This window comes from Eucalyptus grandis, chromosome 11 (genome assembly GCF_016545825.1).
Source record: "Eucalyptus grandis isolate ANBG69807.140 chromosome 11, ASM1654582v1, whole genome shotgun sequence".
Taxonomy (NCBI): Eukaryota; Viridiplantae; Streptophyta; class Magnoliopsida; order Myrtales; family Myrtaceae; genus Eucalyptus; species Eucalyptus grandis.
In genome coordinates this window covers 1,100,378-1,121,837 of record NC_052622.1, presented here as the reverse complement: position 1 = coordinate 1,121,837, position 21,460 = coordinate 1,100,378, and the positions used below count along the sequence as shown (strand labels likewise).

Here is a 21,460-nt window from a genome sequence, read left to right as displayed (position 1 = left end):
TTTCTCTCAAATAACTAACAAGACTGACCATATGCATACAGGAGCCAAAATACCAATTTCGATAGAGACTCTAATCGCATTGTAAGATTGGAACTGAATAGACTAAAAACGTTAAACTTGGCATCTGAAAGGAGAGAATCAATTTTCTCCGAGCATACATGGCGTTTTCTACCTTATAAGAAAGAATGAAAGCACATTTACAAATCACCCTTTTTCTTCATAGTTATCGACCTGTTCTTTTTTTTGCCAATAAACAAGGAAAATATCACGATTATTCTTCTATCATTATTTTTCCTAGAGTTATTTGGACGACTCTATTGTTCATCTTTCCAAAATAAATTGGATAGTTTTTGATAAACCTATGAAAGAGTTGTAAGTGACAAAAAACCATGATAAAAAATAAAAATTTTCAATTACCTGATTTCTAGGTGACTTATTGGTAACTTACTAACACTTTTATGAAATCACCAACTCTTTTCAACAATGTGCAATTATCAATCTTCTCTTATTTTTTTAGTAAATTTTATTTATTTTTTCTTGCCATTCCTTTAAATTTATTAGCTCTTATATATATTTTCAGATATTTCTTTGTATGACTTATAGACCTATGTTTTGCTTAAATCACTAACTCTTTTTGGTTACTAACTCTATTTGACTAACTTTATAGACTTATAGACTTATTTTTTGGGACTAACTTATGGTCTTTCTTAGTGCAATTTTTCCTGCTCTAACCCTTCCTTTGACTACTCTTGAGATAGTGGAAACATTGTCTTATGGTGGAGAGTGACGTCTACTCTCTCTCTTCTGTTTTACTTGCCAACAACTTCAGCAGATCTTTCTTCTCTTTATCACTTTCTTACTTATAAAATAGATTCTGTTGAAAAAAATACTCACTCGTCTTCACCCTTCACTTATGAGACTCGTGCACACATAAATATTTGCCTTACTTATGAACCCAACTACAAATTACCAATCATAATTATAGGAGTTACTAACTTTTCTCTGATTAAGTAACCAACTAATTCGGTGTTACCAACTCTTCTTTTATTAGTTAACAAGTTTATTTGGTTTGGTTAGATAACTGGCTTTTCTTCTCTGACAAAAAAAAAGTCATCGATCATTTTTTATAAATGATTTCTTGACACTTATTCACACAAATTGATACTTATAACACGAAATAATAGAATACCATGAGTTTTTTATTATATGAACCTTGCCGATTTCCATCATTTCAACTTATTTTTTCTCTTTTCTTTTTTTCTTACTTTGTAATAAGAAAGGTATGGGGACAACATGCACACACGAAAGTTAAAATATTTCTACGGAACTCTTTTACAGGCTCAATTATTGAACGATCAGATACGGCAGTTGCAAGCAAAGGTAAGTGGACAAATATGATGATTGCATATCCGATCTCATCAGGCATTGTTAATTTCCTGGTTGTATTAATCTAGCAACTTTATTTGGTTTACCTCAGGAGAGGTCTCTGAAAGAAGAGAATGCAAAGCTTCTTGCAAAGGTGTCGCCCTCTTTCCCATCGGTGCTTTAATTTCGTTCCTATTACTTGCCGTGCATCATCACTCTTCTGTGCATATATTAACCACTATCCAAAAACTTGTGAAACCTGCAATAGAATCTCTCAATAATTTTCATGTATGATCTAACAATGCAGTTTTATGATCTGCTAAGACCAGAAATAGAGGTCTTTAATGATTAATAATGTTTTTTGCCCTAATGTTCTAATAGGCTTGTGTAGTGAAGAAGCTTGTTGCGTTTGTCCATCAAACCAATATTAGTAGATTGTGTGCTGTACAGTTTGTCGTGCTGGTTAAATTTGCTGGTCATCAATTTGTCCTGTTTTCTATTAGTCCCGGTGTTAAAACATTTAAAGAGTGCTGCAACGTTATCCGTTTTTATGAAAGGACAATACGTAATGAGAGATACTTAATTTCAGGGTTATGTACTGGTATTTATATTGAACCTTTCTCTATTAGTGAGGAGTTTTGTTTTTGATAGCGTAAGTTAGGATGAGCAGATAGGCTGAACATCACCGAAGAATTCTATGATCTTGAGACCGTATGACCTGCTTGAAACTTAATACTACCTCTAAGCTACTAATCCAAGTTGAGAAAATTATCACCACACTGATAAATTTACTGTCACAAGATACAATTCTATTTTTATTTTTTACATGGAATTGTAGACAAACTCAAATCTCTGTGTCCTTCTATGATCCCGCACTTGATCTGTTAAGAAAGTGATTGACTCCATAATGGAAGTTACTAGTGCAGAGTTACGAACTCATGCTGGGAAAACAAATTATAGGGGAATTGTGATCGAGAGACACAACTGTGTATTGGACTATAGGACTGTAGGACTGTAGACGGACCCAAATCTCTGTGTCTTTTTGTGCTCCCATGACCATTACTTGATATGCTTGGAAAGTTACTGACTTGAAAAGAAAAAAGGTTACTAGCACTAAGTTAGTGACCTACGTTGTGAATATCACAATTTTGAGAATATTTATTTCACGGATGAATATATTGGGTTTTCCAACTGTGGACTATAGATGCAGCAAAAGTTCTTAGTGAGCACATTTGGCATACATAATCACTTTTTGAGCTTTTTTTTTCTTGTCTTTTTGGAGAACGGAAGAGAATCACTTCTAGAGTTGTTGGGATAAATTCAAATTTCCTAGTGAAAATATCACGAAGTTAGTAAATGCCAATATGGCAATAAAAATTAGTAGCACAATGTTTTGAGTAATTAATGCTGAGAAAAGTACTACCCAACTTACCATCATCATGTACAATTCTATATTTCTAACATGGGATTGTTGAAGGACTGAAAGTTCCTGTGTCTTTCTATGATTTTTTAACCATTAGTCGATTGTTTAGAAAATTCTAACTCGATAACAAAAACTAATAGCCTTTTAATATGACCACTGTTGAAAAATTTACAACATAGAGTATGTTACTTTCAAGATATAGTCTGTACTTTAGACATTGACTATAGGTGGAAACAAAGCTTGTAGTCATGTCTGGCGTAGCTAGCCACTGTTAGAGTTTTTTTTCATTTTTCTTTTTTTCTTCCAACTATGGAGCAGAGAACCTCTTCTAGAGTCGGATGTTGGGAAAGTTGAGATCTCCCAGTGACCATTAATAGATCTGAGTGCATAGACAGATGCTTCGCCACCTAATTAGATCCCATGAAAGGCTTGTTCTCTGCTTGTAAATCTCAAATTGTGTTGAAGCTTTTTCCCATTTTAATTGAGTGAAGGTTTCCAAGTTCTCTATCACCATTCAATTGCATTTTTTATTTTATTAAATTTAAAAGCATTTTGGGTCCTTTCTTTCTTTCTTTCTTCTAATTTCAGTGTCTTGCAAATCTCGGGCAATCAACAGCTCATCTGAGAGCAACGGCAATACATATCGGAGTAGCCGGAGTACATATGGTGAGACTGGGTTGTTCATCGGATTGGCAAAGAGTTAAACTAGTTCGCCATCACCCTAATAATACCTATTCAATAGAATAAAATAAGAATTATGGTGATATGACTCGGTTATATCTTTACTCAGCTAGATTCCCCTTAGCACAGCCACGTCAACATATGCATCAGATTCATGGTAGTCATTTCCAAGATCCACAAGTAAGAATAGCGAAGGCAAAGAAAGATCAAATTAGAAATGAACAATGACAGACGTATACGAGGAAGATTCAGCGAAATGAAGGAAATAACTTGCTTGCACCTTGGGCTTCACATTTGAGTTACACATCGGTTGATTCCAAGAAACAAATGTCTTTGTTGAGCATATTTTTTAATTGCTTGCATGCATTTCAACATCATTGGATACCTCTTTGAGGTTCTCAATTTATTTTATTTTTCGGTCTGAGGACGCCTCTTTAAGGTTTTGTTTTTGGTCGGACACCTCTTAAAGGTTGGGTAAGCCAAAAATTTTCATTCATCACCTCTATAATTTCCCTTGGCGTGGACATAGGTAGACATAAAGGTCATGGACATTTGAAATATTCTGGAATCAAAATTGTCATGTTGCAACGTGAGGCTACTCAATAGATTTGTAACTCATCCCAAACAACGAGATCCAACTTTTTTCATTCGAGAAGCTAGCTTCCATTTGGGCTTGTGAGTGATGACATGTTTCCAAGGCGATGCCTTAAATTGGAAGGGTATTGGAGGGACAGACGTTTAAGGATAATCAATGGCACGTGGGAAAAATTACCGGAAATATCTTAAATTTATTGTAATTGTGTCAATTTAGTTTTAAATTTTTTTTTCAACCAATTGAGTTCTAAATCTTTTCCAATTATGCCAATTTAATTCATCTGGCCAAATTGAGTTGATCAATATTGACGTCAGCTATCGTTGGCTACCTTGTGGATCTTGACATGATAATTTTTAAATAAAATTTTCATATTTTTAAATAATTCTTATATATATATATATATATATATATATATATATATATTTTTTCCTTTTTGTTGTTTTTCTTTTTTTCCCTTCTTCCTCCTTTCTTTGGCCGATCGCCATCCACCATAGCTTAGCCTCTCTAACCAATGGTGACGCTCGCCCCCACCGACCATTGGCTAGGCTGATGTTGGGCCCCGTCAAATTTGGTAAGGCTCGGCCTCACCATCGCTGGGCTTGCCATGGCTAGGTCTAGTGAGGGTTGACCTTGCTAGTTGTCGGTGAGGCTCGCCCTCACCATGATTGGGTGAGGCTAAGTCTCTAGATCTAGCAAGGCCTCATTATGGTTAGGCAAGGCTCACCCCTGCCGGCCCATGCTTGCCGGCCCATGCCTCTGATCAGCCTGAGGAAGGAGGAAGATGGGAAAAAAAAAAAAACAAAGGAAAAAAATTTAAAATTTGAAAAAAAAATAAAATTAAAAATTTAAAAATTGTCACATCAACGTTAGCCGGTCAACTGTTTGGCCGGTATTCATGGGTTTAGGGCTAAATTTATCAAAGTACAATAAGTTTATGATTTTTTTGATAATTCTCTCGTGACACATGAGATGATTAAAATGTACGGAGCATCCAACTTAACAATTAATAAGAAATACAAATAAATAAGAAAAAGGAGACAAAATTTATGTATGAGCTTTCTATTTTTCCCTTTGTTTTCATTCTTTGTGATGGAAAAATCTATGGACAAGCTTGGATTCGAAAGACAATGGGTCCCTCTGCCCGGTCACTTGTCAAGAATTAATTTGGGCTAGTCTACATCAAGATCCATGGCTGGCTTGTTAGCTATAATCCAATATCAGTGTGATTTTTTTTATAAAACATCATACTACAATAATTCCTTTTCTTAAAACAAGAACATTGTCTTGGATGTCTCAATCCCAAACCAAGAAAAGTACCTAAATGTCCTCATAAATAAGAAAAAGGGATTTTGTGCATCAAATAAACCCGTGAAAGTGATGTGGGGAAGCAAATCAATATTAAGTGAGTACTTTTAAATGTGAAATTTGTTAGGATGAATCCCATTGACTAAAATGACAAGAATCCCTTTTGATTTTTTTTTTAAAGTAAAATTGGATTATCTTTTTATGCGAAATGCTATTTGTAATCACTAATTCTATTTCGATCATTTTAACCAAACTACCAATAAACCAAATGACGACTTTTTAAAATACCCTTTTGTACATGTTGAAATAATGACTTATAGGTTAAAATGTTAATCAATTGACGATGTGTATATTATGTCAATGCATGATTTAGCATTACTTCTCCAATACTTAACCATTACTCAAATTAGACAAACGCATACATACTTCTCTTAATATCAGCCATTATGTGTAAATACTATGAGTAGCAGGGAGATAAACTCACTCTATTTGTCAACTCGACTTAAGGTTGTTGGTTTGCTAAAAGAGAAAATATATGCCATCTCAATTGATAGATATTTGTGTGATTTCTAGGATATTTAGATTTTCAAATCTAGCTTAAAGGCCTTTTAGCTTTGTATAAAGGTCATTGAGAATGTTATGGTTGCCTTTTGTCCAAGAAACTCAATTAGTATTAGCGGCAGTGGAAATTGGATTGCATCTTTGTTTTAAAGACTTGCCTTTGTATTGAGTTGGTAGAGAGAAGATGCCCTCCAATTGTGTTAATATTTGCATTATAAAATGTACTTAGTTATTGAAAAAAAGAACATAATATGAAATAGTTGAGAGGGTCAAGATTGTTGTGATGTGAAACATGATAAATGGGGCATGTTGGTCATATGAGTAAGGTGTGTGCTTTGGCTTAATATATTAATAAAAATATGCAATTTAATTAAAGGTCCATGTTATTGACATGTGATTTATTCAAAGGCCTTGTGCTATTTTAGTGTCCTTTTCATTTCACATTGCATTAGCTATGTTCTCTTCATCTTTTGTATTTTATAATCGATATGGTGGCTTGTCCATCTAAAATTTTGTAAAATTAATGTGGAAAATATTGGAATTTATGAATTAAATAAATGCAAAATCACCATAGAAATAAGTCAGGAAGAAAAAACATTAAAAATTTACGTGATTTGGTCTATGTGTTGGTAACTTCTTAACGAGAAAAGCTAGCAAGAAATCTACTAATAATTGGAGAATCATAGAGTTAATAATCGCTTACATGCTTGATTGTTTCCCACACCTAGAGTATACCTAAACCTACAATATTTATATATAAATGACTTAATTGCAAGTAAAACTCACAACACAATTCAAAACAAAAGCTTTTCATATAATTGATCCAATAAGCGTTTTTGACATTTTTTCTTTTATGTAGTACCCAAATCTTTCATATGAAATCTAGTAGTCAACTACCTCTTCAACACATCAATTTCATACAAAATCTTAACCGTTATCAATATGTCATCAACAAATACTAATAGATAAATCAAATATCTATCCTCCTATTTTCTAAAGTAAGCCATCTAACTGATTTTTGAATAGTCTTGACTAGTCATAAAAACATCAAAATGATTATACCACTACTTAGGAGACTGTTTTCACCCATAAAAAGATTTCTTTAATAAAAAAATATGCTCTTCCTTACTCAGAAAAACAAATCATTTTGGTTTCCTCATATAAATGTGCTCCTCTAACTCATCATTAAAAATTGGCATATTGACATCCGGCTATTCTAGCTCGAGATCTTGTATAGCAATTAAGACAAGTAATATTCAAATATCAAAATGCCTTACAATAGGAGAAAACACCTTGTTGTAATCAATGATGCTTTCTTGTTGTGTACAATAGGGATGATCGAGTCTAGGGTGGGTAGGATCTAGACTTGGACCCTATACTCGACCCTGTTATAATTGGTGGGTAGAATCTAGACATGGACTTTGTACCCAATCCTGTTATAATTGGTTCCCATTTTTTGGACCTTGTACACAACCTTATTTGTATTGAACTCTGTAACCAACCCACCCTAATTTTCCGGTCTGGTTTTAGGGTCAACCCTGTTTATACAAGAACCTGTTTTACATAAAAATTTATGAACATCAACCTTACAACCTGTTTTGCATAAAAATAGCGAGGACTAGCGATTAAAAATACTGTCGATCGAAATGCTAATGACTCTCATTCCTATCCAAAAGTTCATACGTATCACCATGCACGCTTTCAAACTAGTAGAATAATCAATCTCAAAGAAAATAGAACTTTTCTAATCTCAAAACCAAAATAAAAAGTGAATCCCAATTGAAAATCCACCAACGATTTACACAAACAGCTTCCATATTCTATTGATATGTCTTTGTCTTGATCCATTGACTGAAAACTAAAAACAAATTATATAACATTAAGATTTAAAAAAAAACAAATTAGTTTTTATAGTAAATGAAATCTCTTTTCGAATATCTGGGCTCAACAACAACCCAAACATTCCCTAGCCAACGCTATGCAGAACAAAAGACGTGGCTCCAAGCAATTATAGAGATTTCATTCGACCTTGTATTGACTGGCACTTGTGCTCAAACTAGAAAAAAAGGATAAATTTGTACCCTTTGTGACCACGCAAAATGCTTTTAACAACCTCCTTCATGCCTCTTTCCAAGCATTTGTCTTTAGCAGCTGCCAATCAAGAAGAACCACAAGGACATGCCAATAGTCAGCCTAAAGAAATTTCAATTGAACCACAAACACGCAGCACACCCATTTAAGCCCACCCCGCCCCCTTGTGCTTGCCATTCGCAATGAATATTTAGCTCATCGACAAAGAGAACTAGCATTTCGATGCACCCAGTTCCAGCTAAAGTTCCATCGAATAGGTTTCATAAAGAGTTGAGACCATCAGTCACTGTATATCCGCACGAATCACGTACCCAAAACTCATTAGCAACTCGCCAACCAACGGAAAGAAGAAAGGGAGCAAGAATGCATGTTAACACGAGACAACAAGTAAGGGTTTCAAGGGGCATTACCTTTGTAGATGAGCTTGAGGGCGCGCTTGCCGAGCTTCTTGCCAGCGAGGGGCTTAGTGATGGGGGCGAGCTGGCGATGGTGCGACGAGGAAGCAAATGAACACAGATGAGGAAGCAACATGACAGCGAACTGGATCTAGCGATGGTGCGACGAGGAGCTGGCAATGGCGCGACAAGGAAGCTGATGAACGCAGATGAGGAAGTAGCGCGACGGGGAGTTGGCGATGGCGTGATAAAGGAAAACGCTGTGAAGAAGTCTGCGGGTGTAAGAGGTAAAGATAGAAACATAGGAACAAATTAGGGTTTTGGACTTTTGAGTTGGCTTACAAACCAATTCTCGAATCGGTCCGATCGATCCGGTTCTCAGGAGGGTAATCCCTCGAAACTGGTTCTCAGACCGGTTTCAACTGGAACCGGTTCCCGACCTTGTTTTTTGTGTGGGCCAGTCCGGGAACCGGGTTTACCTGGTCTGGTTACATACCTCTAGTGTACAATCCTTTGCAACAAGTCTCACCTTATACTTTGATGCCCTCCTTCCATTTGTAGATCCACTTGTTTCCAATGATATTCTAGCTTTTGGCTATTTTGACAAGCTCCCACGTCTAATTCTAATGGAGTGATTCCATCCGTTCACTCATAATCTCTAGCTATTGTAATGATTCAGTACTAGCTATGGCCTCAAAGTAAGACGGAGGCTCATGTGTTCCTACCTTATATCTTTATAATCAATACATGAGTAATATATGTATAATCATAATGTATTGGTTGTCCAATTTGCCTTCTCTGTCTACTCATGATTTTAGCTGTTTAATATCATCAATTTCAGGAACTATAATTTTATTGGCAGCCTCAATCTTTGTTATCTCTAAGGTTTTCGGAGTCTCCAAGCTCCACCATTTTATTGACATCATGATATGTTTGCTCTAATCGTATTCTATCAAAATATAATAGTTTTGTCCAAAATCACATATCTCCTTAATTTCTTTACTTTTATCCAAATTGAAAAGTTTCGGGTATTTTTTACGCCCCTAAATAATGAGGAATTATGAGAAGAACATGAAGAAAAGATAAGCTGAAGGATAGATCTGTATTTATTTTATCCATGAATATATCATGGTAATAATTTCGAGTACTCCTAGTGCTTGTAAACCCATTAGGAGAGGAACCGATCGAAGAAGAGCCCCGAGGCTGTTCCTATTAGGCCCAAGAAAAGGACAGAGCCTCTTTCCATCGGTCGAGTGGAGGCTCACTGAGTTTAAGTGAGAGATAATGTTTTCCCACTTGTCAACGTCCCATTCGTTAACAGCGCGCGCCATGGTACGGTGATGTCCACAATTTATGGCCATCGTACGACCTTTTTCTCTTTCTTTTCACCCGTTTCGTTTCTTAGTGCTCTCTCATTCGAATGTCCCACAGGCCACAGCAGCCGAAGCTGAAGCCCGCTGGCAAAGAATATTTAAAAAAAAAAAAAACTTAATATCTCCTCTCTCTCTCTCTCTCTCTCTACTCTCTTTTTCATAACTTAATCAAAACGAGACAATCCTTCTGCTTCTTCACCATGCCGTTTCGGTCGAACTTGAATGCTTTGCTTGCCTCCTTATTTCTTTCCTTTTTTGTCTGTATTTCCTTTTGATGGGTATCTCACACCATATTTGCCCCGAGTAGAAGATCGTTGAATTTGGAATAGTAATGATTTTTTTTTTTTTTTTTGCTTTTTATGTTCGTGGCCACAAAATAAAGAGAGATCCGTGAGCTGCCAAATATCCTTTGCTTTCGTTCCAGTTTTTTGATTTTTGCCTTCGCGCTCTCATCCCTCTGTAGGGTGTCTGAATTTATTGTGGTTCATTTTTGTGACGTAGAGTAGAGAAGCTTCCCCATTTAATACCCTGGGCAAATCTATAATTCTCCAACCTTTGATTGCGAAATCTTTATCCTGTGGTTTTTGCTTGTGTTCGAATGATGATATAGTTCACGTCTGTTTGGAAAAAAAAGAAGTGTGAATTGTCTTGCGGTGTTTTTAGCTTCTGAAGAATTTCAGTCTAAAGTCTAGACAATAGGAGGTGGATAAAAAGATAAATCTTGAGCTGGTTGACGCTGCGAAAGTCCTGGTGAGTTATTATTTTTGATCGTTGAGGTATATTTGTTATGTTCATCGCTACGTTTGAGTACTTACCATTTTAGGGTTGATAACCATCATGTATGTAGGAAGAATTTAATCATGGCGAGAGGCAAAGTTCAGATGAGGCGAATTGAGAACACAACGAGCCAGCAAGTCACCTTCTCAAAGCGCTGGACTGGGCTACTGAAGAAAGCTTATGAGCTCTCGGTCCTCTGCGGTCCTCTGCGACGCCGAGGTCGCGGTGATCATCTTTTCACAGAAAGGAAGGCTTCACAAGTTCTCAAGCAATTCGGAGTACGTTCACATATCGATTTTATAATTTCTCAAGTTGATTTTAGATGGGCAACGTGATTGAGCCATGTTTACATTCTTATGTCCAAAATGAGGGCACATGCACATATATACGCTGTATGTTTGTAAAGTGTAAATAATAGACAGCGTCATGGCATGTTTTTTTTCCTCCCATTTTTGGTTTTGGTCAAGCGTTGAATGCTATTCCCCTTCGATCATGGATTAATCCACCATGATGACCAATCTAGTTCTCATTTTCGGACAATGTTTAAGAACAATGCCTTTTTTTCAAATATCCTAGTTGAAATTAGCTGAGGAAAGGAAGCATGAAACTATAAAATCTTCTCTTTCGCATTTTTTTGGATAGTCAGTGCACTGGGGGGTACCTAATCAATTGGCTAGATGCGGGGGATTAGATGATCAAAGCCATCCATTGTGTACGCCGTGGCGTTGGAGTTGGACTCCCTCTTTCTTAATGGCTCTTCTGAGGAAACGAATCGTTGAATATCTTGCAAGTACTGATCTCCCCCAGCTAATTCACATGTTAGGATAGTTAGTACTTTGTCTTGGGGAATGAAAACATAATTTGATCTTAGTGAAACTAGGGACTGATATTGTCTGGTCCTTCTGGTTTTGACAAGTAACAGTTCAGCCTTCCCCCCAATTCCACATTGATATGAAGTGAGCACGCCTGCAGTGTTCCTTTTTGAAGTGTTATAGGTGTTAAGGCTGCTTCTAGGTTCTTGAGGCATGATGATTAAGCGTATTTGCAGTTAGGTATTATTCTATTCGAAGTAGATCTTTTCCAAACAATGATTGCTTGGAAAATTGTTGAAGAAAACCAAACTTAACTTGAAAGGGGTGAAGCCTTTCAAACCATACCTTGTTTGATTCAGTTCGTTGTAATTATACCACTCAGAAGTGAATTAAAGCTATTTTATTTATCCTATGTGATAATAGTTATCTTACAAATCATGCAGATCCATGTTTCAAGTTTATGACCATAACACAAGGCAAAAACTAGAAATTTCATATGAAACGCATTATATCAGTCGGGAAATCAATTAATATGTTAGCTATCTACTGCCATAATCAAGAAGCATTTCAAATCACGGTTCATTGAATCGAAACTTAAAGCATAATTAATCTCTCTTCCGAATCAAACAAAACCTGCAAAAGATTTTCAAGTTGATCTTTTAATGGTACTTAACCCTAAGCAAAAGCCTTTGAAACAAGTCCTGATATCTTCAACTTCAGGTTCTTTTAATTATAGGGTGCTCTGAAAGGTGAATAAGTTTTTGGGCTTGACTACATTTGTGTAGTGGTGATTTAATGGGATTGAGTGCATTCGCTAGTAAAATAGATTAATGCTAATGCGACACGACACACTTATCTCTTGGATTTCTTATAAATAGAGTATTTACGTCCAAAAGTGACTGCAATTGTACATGTTTTCCATTTTAGTTGCTCCACCATGAAAGTACTCCTATTCTTCATTTACCGGGAAAAAAAGTACTTGAAGTCACAAGTTAAATGTAGATTCAACTGCTTGCTCTTACAATTTCTCCCTGAAGTAGTGAGTCCTTGTGCTGCTTCACAATGATTTTTCGAGCATCATGTGCTGTTCTTACTTCTTACTTACATGGAGTGGCATGTGGAATATATTGAAGACTTTGGGCTGGGCCAAAAAACATTGCATCTGTGCTCGCATTTGAATATACTTTGCGTGGGCACATAATATACTTTTGTAATGTGAAATTGAACATTTACGCTAAAATTTGAAGAAAAATATTGCTGGCACGATTATTGATGCCGGAGCATTCCATTAATTCAGAACTAGTAAAACTAGGAGACTTACAACCAACTACATTTGATTCTTATATTTTCAAGGTTTAGTAAATGTCATTTAAGTTTCTGAAGTCCTTATTTAAGTATAGTTGTTTTCTAGTAAGACTAGTTTTGTCTTTTCTATGAGTCTTTTGTCTGTTCAAGGAGTCTTGGTAATTACTCATGCTTGAAGGGTTGTTCCAAATTCATCTATATAAGCATGCTATGATGAATGAGAAGGTAGACTTGTTTTGATTCATAGCTTATTTAGCCTTTGGCTTGAGAACAAGAAGGATTTCTTGTTTTGCTCTTATCTGTTAGATGAATTCCTATGAGTGACGAGCGACCTATTCATTTAAGTTCTCATTAGTGTTACTTTTTACTTCTCTACACTCTCTGTGGCATCAATTATTTACAAAGTATAAGGTGGGCAACCAAGACTTTTGCAAGTACTTCATATCGTTTCAAATAAGTTGCTGAGAGGCTAAAAGCTTCTTGCAGAGGCTTATGCTACCTGCGTATTCTGTTTGTGAGTGATGGTTATACATATTCACTGGAAGTCATGCATGATTCGCAAAAATGATCATTAATTTTTTTTAATGTTTGATTACTTTAGTTTTGGTGATACTGATTAATTTGGAGAATGTATTCCCAGTGGCTGAGCTCATATGTTATCTTTGCAATTTTTTCAGAATCCGAATGACAATTGATTGATATCGCAGATCTGCAAGTGGTGCGGCTACGTACCAGGCTAATGTGGAACAATATATTCTGGTCGGTTCTCTAACCTTTCCATGATAATACATTAGGTGCATTCGTAAGGAGTTCAGTGAGATTCTCAGTTTAATTAAACAAGTTGAGCAGTTCAATTTTTATTCATTTTGCTGTATGTAAGAAACCAACTTCCTCTTTTTGTGTGTGTGTGAATTAACATATAAAATCACATTACCTAACTTTTTTCAGGATGGGACTTACAAAGAAGTCTATATACGAACACAAATGACGAGAAATCCTATTTCTCCAACAGCCTTATAATATATACTTGTGTATGCATAAATAGTCGCCTGGTATGCAAAGAATCACGCGACAATCTACCTGCATACATGATTTAAATGGATCACTAGAACCAGAAAGTAGATATCATACTAATGATGATGATATACTTGTACAAAAAGGGATAGAGTCAAGTGACATTCAACTTCTGAATACATCTTTAATGTGGTAATTTTTCTCTTAACGAGAAGGTGTATATATCCAAGATAAGTTGCGGATAAACTTACTTTATGCCAAGTCAATTATTGTATTTCTTTTTTTTATCAATTCAAGTGAAACCATAGAATGAAGAAATGAGTAATTCATGAGAGGGACAGCTCCTGGCTCCACATATTATATTATTAGTCAAATGCTAAATCTAAAAATACCAGGCTGGATAGAACTAAGATGATGAATGGTTATGCATCTTTTTTGCTAATTCTTCATGTTAAAAAAATAAATAAATTATATCTCTAATTCATAATTCGCAGCTCGCAAGGGACTACTTTACAACCTTTCTTCTACGAAATGTCTAAATAGATGCAGAACAATATGGATCATGAAGCTTCCTATTTCCTGCAGATCAATGACCTTTTCTCTTTGAATCTCTTTAGAAGTTCACTTTTATAATTCCCTTGTTTGATGAAGATGCTTCTTTGTGCGGTTTATTTGCATTGCAAGAGATGAAAAGATATGATCTCAATTCTCAACTTGTTACTTCATACTTCTGAATCAATTCCAATTTGATCTCAATATGATCTTTTAGGTCATTGAGTTGTAGAATTTCACAGCATCCATACTCACTGAAGCTTGGTAAAAACATCGATATTCAAATATCAACTTAGTAAATCCTTTTGTCTGCATCAACAGTATATCTCTATTGATGGGAACACTAACGTGGAAGGCACATTCATGGATACATCTTTTGGCGGAGTTATAGCAAAACAAGTCGCGCTTTGGAAAATTGAACTTTCATGATGTTAAAATGCATATACATGATACCTGTGCTTTGGCACATGAGAGCTGCTTCATGGTCCTTAAGCATGACGAATGCTAGGAACACTTTCTGAGCTGGTTTAACAAGTGACATGGCACTCTATAAGTGTTATTTCATTGTAAGAGATGAAGAGAAATGACCTCAATTCTCAACGTGTTATTTTAACCTTCGAAATCAGTTTCTGCTTGAGTTTGTTGTGATGATGTCTATTATATTGAGGATAAATCATGAACTATAGCCAGTAATGAAGGCAACAATATCAAACAGGCCGATGTTTTTAGAAAGATTTGATGATGATGGTCGTTGCTGGCCTGTGACACCTAGGATTTGGATTATTCTTTTAGTTGATTTTTGTGTTAGTCTTCTCAATTAGGATTTGAGTACCATCAGGATTTTCTTAAATTTTCTACTTACGTCACAAATGGAACATTAAATTCTTTTGTAGATGAATTCTATTTCAGTTCTATTTCTTGTTTGGAGTCTTCCTAGTGGGAGTATCATTAATCCTAGAAAGGTTTTTAAGGATTGTATTTCTTTCTTGTGTGATGGAATCGTTCTCTGAAGTGTGGCACTTTTGAAACCCTAGGTGAGATGCTTAGAAAGTATAGATGTGATGCCGAAAGAAACTTATTCATTTTGAATCGTTTGTTCTCTTCAAGTTTTCTTTGAAGCTCACTATTCAGGACATATCATCTCTACCATTATACAAAATTGATATAGTGGATGATATCTCCCTAAGCAGTGAGTTCAACTTAATAAGAACTTGAAGAGAATTTTCAATGGACGACAACTCAAATTAGGTAATTTTTTTAGGCGTCAGACATAAAACAGCCTGAGCATCACAAATGGGGTTTCTTAGGCATCACATGTAAGAGTATTATCGCATCGCGAATTAAAAAAAAATTGCTAAATTATTCTAGAAATCCTACTCTTACTTAGTATGGGAAACTTCTCAATAAGAAACCTGATTGAAATAGGAAACATCTATACAAGAAATACAATGTCCCACCACTAGAATATTGAACTTAATTAAATCCTAACAGTGCTCAAATCTTAATTGATAAGATCGCTATTTCAACTAGAAGAAGAATCCTAATCATTTTCAACTCTTATTTGAGTTGTTGATTTTCATTACATCCATTGTCACCAAAGCTGAGTGAAAACGTCAATATTTCAAATTTTAACTTTGTAAGTCTTTTTGTCTGCATCAACAGAATATGACCATTAATGGGGATAGCAACTTGGAGCGTTCATTCATAAGTACATCTCTTGTCTGAGTGATAGCAGTAAATGTTTTTTTTTTTTTTTTGGGTGAAAAATAGCAGTAAATGTTTCACTTTGAAAGAATAATAAAAATAGAAAATGAAAAATTGAACGTTTACAAGGTTAAATACATATATGTGATGCATGTGATTTTGTACATGAGAGATGCTTCATGGTTCTTAAGCATGAGGAATGGGGGGAATACCTTCTACATTGGTTTGCTAAGCGATGTGCCATTGCATAAATGTTATTTAAGTTAGTAAACTCGTTTAAGTACCTATCAGGAATCTACATAATCAATTAGTAAATGAATTTTTTTGGGGGGGTCATAAAGTAAAAAAATTTAGGAGACAAGCCTTAATATGTCTAGAATTATTCTTTTTAAGTATGCATTACCTTTCGTGAACCAAATTCTAGAAAACTCATCCAAATTTCATACTTTACAGCAAAAGTCAGGTATCTCAAAATGATAGTCTAGTACAGGTGGGAATAATTTGAGAGAGCCACCAAAGCTGTGCTATCAAAGTGCTGTTATGGTTAGATAAAGGACTTGTAATATTATCGCAAGCCTTACCACTCTTATGTGTTTTGGCAATGACTGGGAAGCAGAGAGGAGAAACTGCTGATATGTACAGAGGGACATATAGGTTCCAAGTTAATTATAACATTAAAAGTGCTATTTTGATCTTTGTACATGTCCTCAGGACATTAACTGGTCCGCGAAAACGGTTTCAGCTTCTGAAATCCCACTCATCATCCACCACTTTATGCCTCAGAAACATGCCCTCCTTGGGCATTTACATATTATTGTTTTCTTGAAGAAGTCTTAAAATTGATTGTTGGTGTTGAACCTTTATGTATGTATTTGCAGATTGTAATAATATCGAACTGCGTTCTTGATTAGAACCCTACCTTTGATCTCAAGAATTAGTGAGGTGGTATGCCATAGAATTGACTATGGCAGCTACAAATTTTGCAAGAACATTAGGGTTCTTATAGTAGCAGTCTTAGCTGTAGTGTTACAAATTTGGTCCCTATGATTGGTTTTATTTATTACTAATTTCAAATTTGTTCAGTTTGTATTGTTCCGTTCACTGGATTCATAAATGTCACAATCTCCATATATGTGCAGCGTCTGAAGCAAGAAACCACTGACATGGAGAGGAAGATTGAGCTTCTTGAAGTTTCTCTACGGTCCACAAATTTTGAAACTTCTCTCTTATATATTGTGGATTGAAATGGATTCTTGATATCTAATTCCCAAACTATCGTGCTCCTTTTCTTTTTTACATCAGGAAGCTATCAGGAGAATGTCTTGGATCTTGCTCAATCGATGAAATCCAACAGAGAGGGGATCAGCTCGAGCGAAGTTTGAGCAGCATTAGGGAAAGAAAGGTACATGCGTCTTTAGCATATTTGTCCTTTTCTCTGAGCGAAGTAGATGTCTTGAGAACTTTCATAGAGTAGCCGCTGTATTTGGAGGCATGGATATGGTGAGAAGGGGAAGAAAACAATGAGAAACAATTTCCGTTAAATGAATAACAGGATTTATCATATCCATACAGGAGCCGAAACACCAATTTCAAGAGAGACTGCAATCACATGGTAAGATTGGAACTGAATAGACTAAAAATATTCAACTTGGCATATGAAAGGAGAGAATGAATATTTCTCCAAGCATACATGGCGTTTTCTACCTTATATGAAAGAACGAGAGCACATTCAGAAATCACCCCTTCTCTTGATAGTTATTGACCTATTCTTTTTTTTTTCCCCACGATAAACAAGTAAAAGATCATGATTATTCTTCTATCAGTATTTTTCCCGAAGTTATCTGGACGACTCTATTGTTTGTCTTTCCAAAATAAATTGGATAGTTTTTGATAAACCTATGAAAGAGTTGTAAGTGACAAAAAACCGTGATTAAAAAAAGTATTCAATTACCTGATTTCTAAGTGACTTATTGGTAACTTACACTTGTATGAACTCACCGACTCTTTTCAACAATGTGCAATTATCAACATCTCTTATTTTTTATTAAATTTTATTTATTTTTTCTTGCCATTCCTTTAAATTTAATAGCTCTTATATATATTTGCAAATATTTATGTGAATAGCTTATAGACCTATTTTTCGCTAAAATTACTAACTCTTTTTGGGTAACTAACTCTATTTGACTAACTTTATAGACTTATAGACTTATTTTTTCGGGACTAACTTACCAACGCTTATTTGGTCTTTCTTAGTGCAATTTTTCCTACTCTAACCCTTCCTTTGACTACTCTAATGGAAACATTGTGTTATGGTGGAGAATGAGGTCTACTCTTTCTCTTCTGTCTTACGTGCCAACAACTTCAGCAGATCTTTCTTCTCTTTATCACTTTCCTAGTTATAAAATGATTTCTGTTGATAAAAATACTTCACTCCTCTTCACCCTTCACGAACCCAACTAGAAATTACCAATCTTGATAATAGGAGTTACTAACTTTTCTCTGTTTAAGTAACCAACTAATTCGGCGTTGCCAACTCTTATTTGATTAGTTAATAAATTTATTCGGTTTGGTTAAATAACTGGCTTTTCTTCTCTGACCAAAAAAAAAAAAGGATCATCGGTCAATTTTTACCAATGGTTTCTCGACACTTATTGACACGAGTGGATACTTATTTACATGAAACAAAAAAATAGTGCGCACTCTTTGGCATGAAATAATAGAATACTATGAGTTTTTTATTATGTTAACCTTGCCGATTTCCATGAACAACTTTTCTCTTGAACTATGTTTCTGGACAAGTTGCAAAGCATCGTCCTTTCATTTCTATCGTCCGTCATTTCAACTTATTTTCTCTCTTTTATTATTTTTTACCTTGTACTAAGAAAGGTTTCGGGACAACATGCACACACACGAAAGTTAAAATATTTCTACGGAGCTCTTTTACAGGCTTAATTATTCAACGATCAGATACGGCGGCAGCTACAAGCAAAGGTAAGTGGACAAATATGATGAATGCATATCCCATCTCATCAGGCATTGTTAATTTCCTAGTTATATTAATCTAGCAACTTTATTTGGTTTACCTCAGGAGAGGTCTCTGAAAGAAGAGAATGCAAAGCTTCTTGCAAAGGTGTCGCCCTCTTTCCCATCGGTGCTTTTTATTTCCTTCCTATCACTTGCCATGCATCATCACTCTTCTGTGCATATATTAACCACTTACCACAAATTTGTGAAACCTGCAATAGAATCTCTCAATAATTTTCATGTATGATCTAACAATGCAGTTTTATAATCTGCTAAGACCAGAGAGAGAGGTCTTTAATGATTAATAATGTTTTTTGCCCTAATTTTCAAATAGGCTTGTGTAGTGAAGAAGCTTTTGCTTTTGTCTATCAAACCAATATTAGGAGATTGTGTGCTGTACAGTTTATTGTGCTGGTCATCAATTTGTCCTGCTCTCTATTAGTCCTGGTGTTAAAACATTGAAAGAGTACTGCAGCATTGTCAGTTTTGATGAAAAGGACAATACATAACGAGAGATACTTAATTTCAGGGTTATGTACCGGTATTTACATGAACCTTTCTCTATCCGTGAGAAGTTTCGTTTTTGATAGGGTAATTTACAATGAGCAGATAGGTTGAACATCACCGAAGAATTCTATGATCTTGAGACTGTATGATCTGCTTGAAACTTGTTACTAGCTCAAAGCTACTAATCCAAGTTGGGAAAATTATCACCTCACCGATAAATTTACAGTCATAATATTCAATTCTACTTTTCTTTTTACATGGAATTGTATACAAACTCAAATCTTCGTGTCCTTCTATGGTCCCGCACTTGATCTGTTAAGAAAGTGATTGACTCCGTAATGGAAGTTACTAGTACAGAGTTACGAACTCATGTTGGGAAAACAAATTTAGATACAACTGTGTATTGGACTATAGGACTGTAGGACTGTAGACGGACCCAAATCTGTGGCTTTTTTTGCTCCCATGACCATTACTTGATATGCTTGGAAAGTTACTGACTGGAAAAGAAAAATGTTACTAGCACTAAGTTAGCGACCCGTGTTGTGAATATCACAATTTTGAGAATATTTCACGGAAGAATATGTTGGGAATTCCAACTGGGGATATAGATGCAGCCAAAGTTCTTAGTGATCACATTTGGCATACCTAATCACTTTTCGAGCTTTTATGTTTTTTATTCGTCTTTTTTGAGAATGGAAGAGAATCACTTTTAGAGTTGTTGGGATAAATTCAACTTTCCTGGTGAAAATATCACAAAGTTAGTAATTGCCAATATGGCAATAAAAATTAGTAGTACAATGTTTCTGAGTAATTAATTTTGAGAAAACTACTACCCAACTTACCATCATCATGTACAATTCTATGCTTCTAACATGGGATTGTTGAAGGACTGAAAGTTTGTGTATTTCTATGATTTTGTAACCATTAGTCGATCTGTTTAGAAATTACTAACTCGATAACAAAAACTGATAACTTTTTAATATGACCACTGTTGAAAAAATTACAACAACATAGAGTATATTACTTTCATGAGATGCTAGTCTATACTTTAGACATTGACTATAGGTGGAACCAAAGCTTGTAGTCATGTCTAGCGTAGCTAGCCACTTTTAGAGTTTTTTTTTTCCCGACCATGTAGGAGAGAGCCTCTTCTAGAGTCAGATGTTGGGAAAAGTTTGAAATTTCCCAATGACTATTAATAGATCTAAGTGCATAGACAGATGCTTCGTCACCTAATTGAAAGGCTTGTTCACTGCGTGTAAATCTCAAATTGTGTTGAAGCATTTTTTTTCATTTTAATTGAGTGAAGGTTTCCAGGTTCTCCATCCACCATTCAATTGCCTTTGTTATTTAATTAAATATAAAAGCATTTTGGGTCCTTTTTTTCTTTCTTCCAATTTCATTGTCTCGCAAATCCCGGGCAATCAACAGCTCATCCGAGAGCAACAACAATACATAGTCGGTGTCACACCCCGAAGCCCGAGACACGTGAACAACCAGTCATGGTCATATAAATGCGACATTCCTAGGTAGTGTCACCAAATCCATTTCAATTATTATGCGCATGCGGAACGTACTAATAAACCCTTGACATAAACATACGAGATAGGACATGTCGCGACCTAAATTTTTAGGGCAATCCTAAAGTTTAGGTTAATGGATTACTAAGTCTGAAGACTTGGCGTGAATCCTCCCAAGTCCTACCAATCACGACTTGGAATTAATCTATTTAAACATGCAATTCTATTCAATTTGGAGCCGCCACTAATCAATTAAGGTCGATTAGAAACCCAAATAAAATATGGGAGAATACTTTATTTTTACGAACCATAGATTCAATAAGTCCGGGTACATGATTACGCTAAATTAATCTAACGCCCTTTCAGTACCATTTATTTTAATTTCAAAAATATTTAGCAGACAATATTAATTAATTTTAATCTAAACTACTAACATGCAAATGGTGGTCATGCGGG

At 35.3% G+C, this 21,460-nt stretch overlaps 1 long non-coding RNA gene and 1 pseudogene across 1 annotated transcript; both read left to right on the top strand.

The window, feature by feature from the left end:
- The first annotated feature begins 1,227 nt into the window (after positions 1-1,227).
- Positions 1,228-3,431, top strand: LOC120290006. Its single transcript, XR_005547842.1, has 3 exons — positions 1,228-1,380; positions 1,478-1,519; positions 3,377-3,431. It is a non-coding gene; the product is annotated as an uncharacterized LOC120290006 (long non-coding RNA).
- Positions 3,432-10,127: 6,696 nt separating this feature from the next.
- Positions 10,128-18,945, top strand: LOC104424372 (annotated as a pseudogene).
- The last annotated feature ends 2,515 nt before the right edge of the window (positions 18,946-21,460 follow it).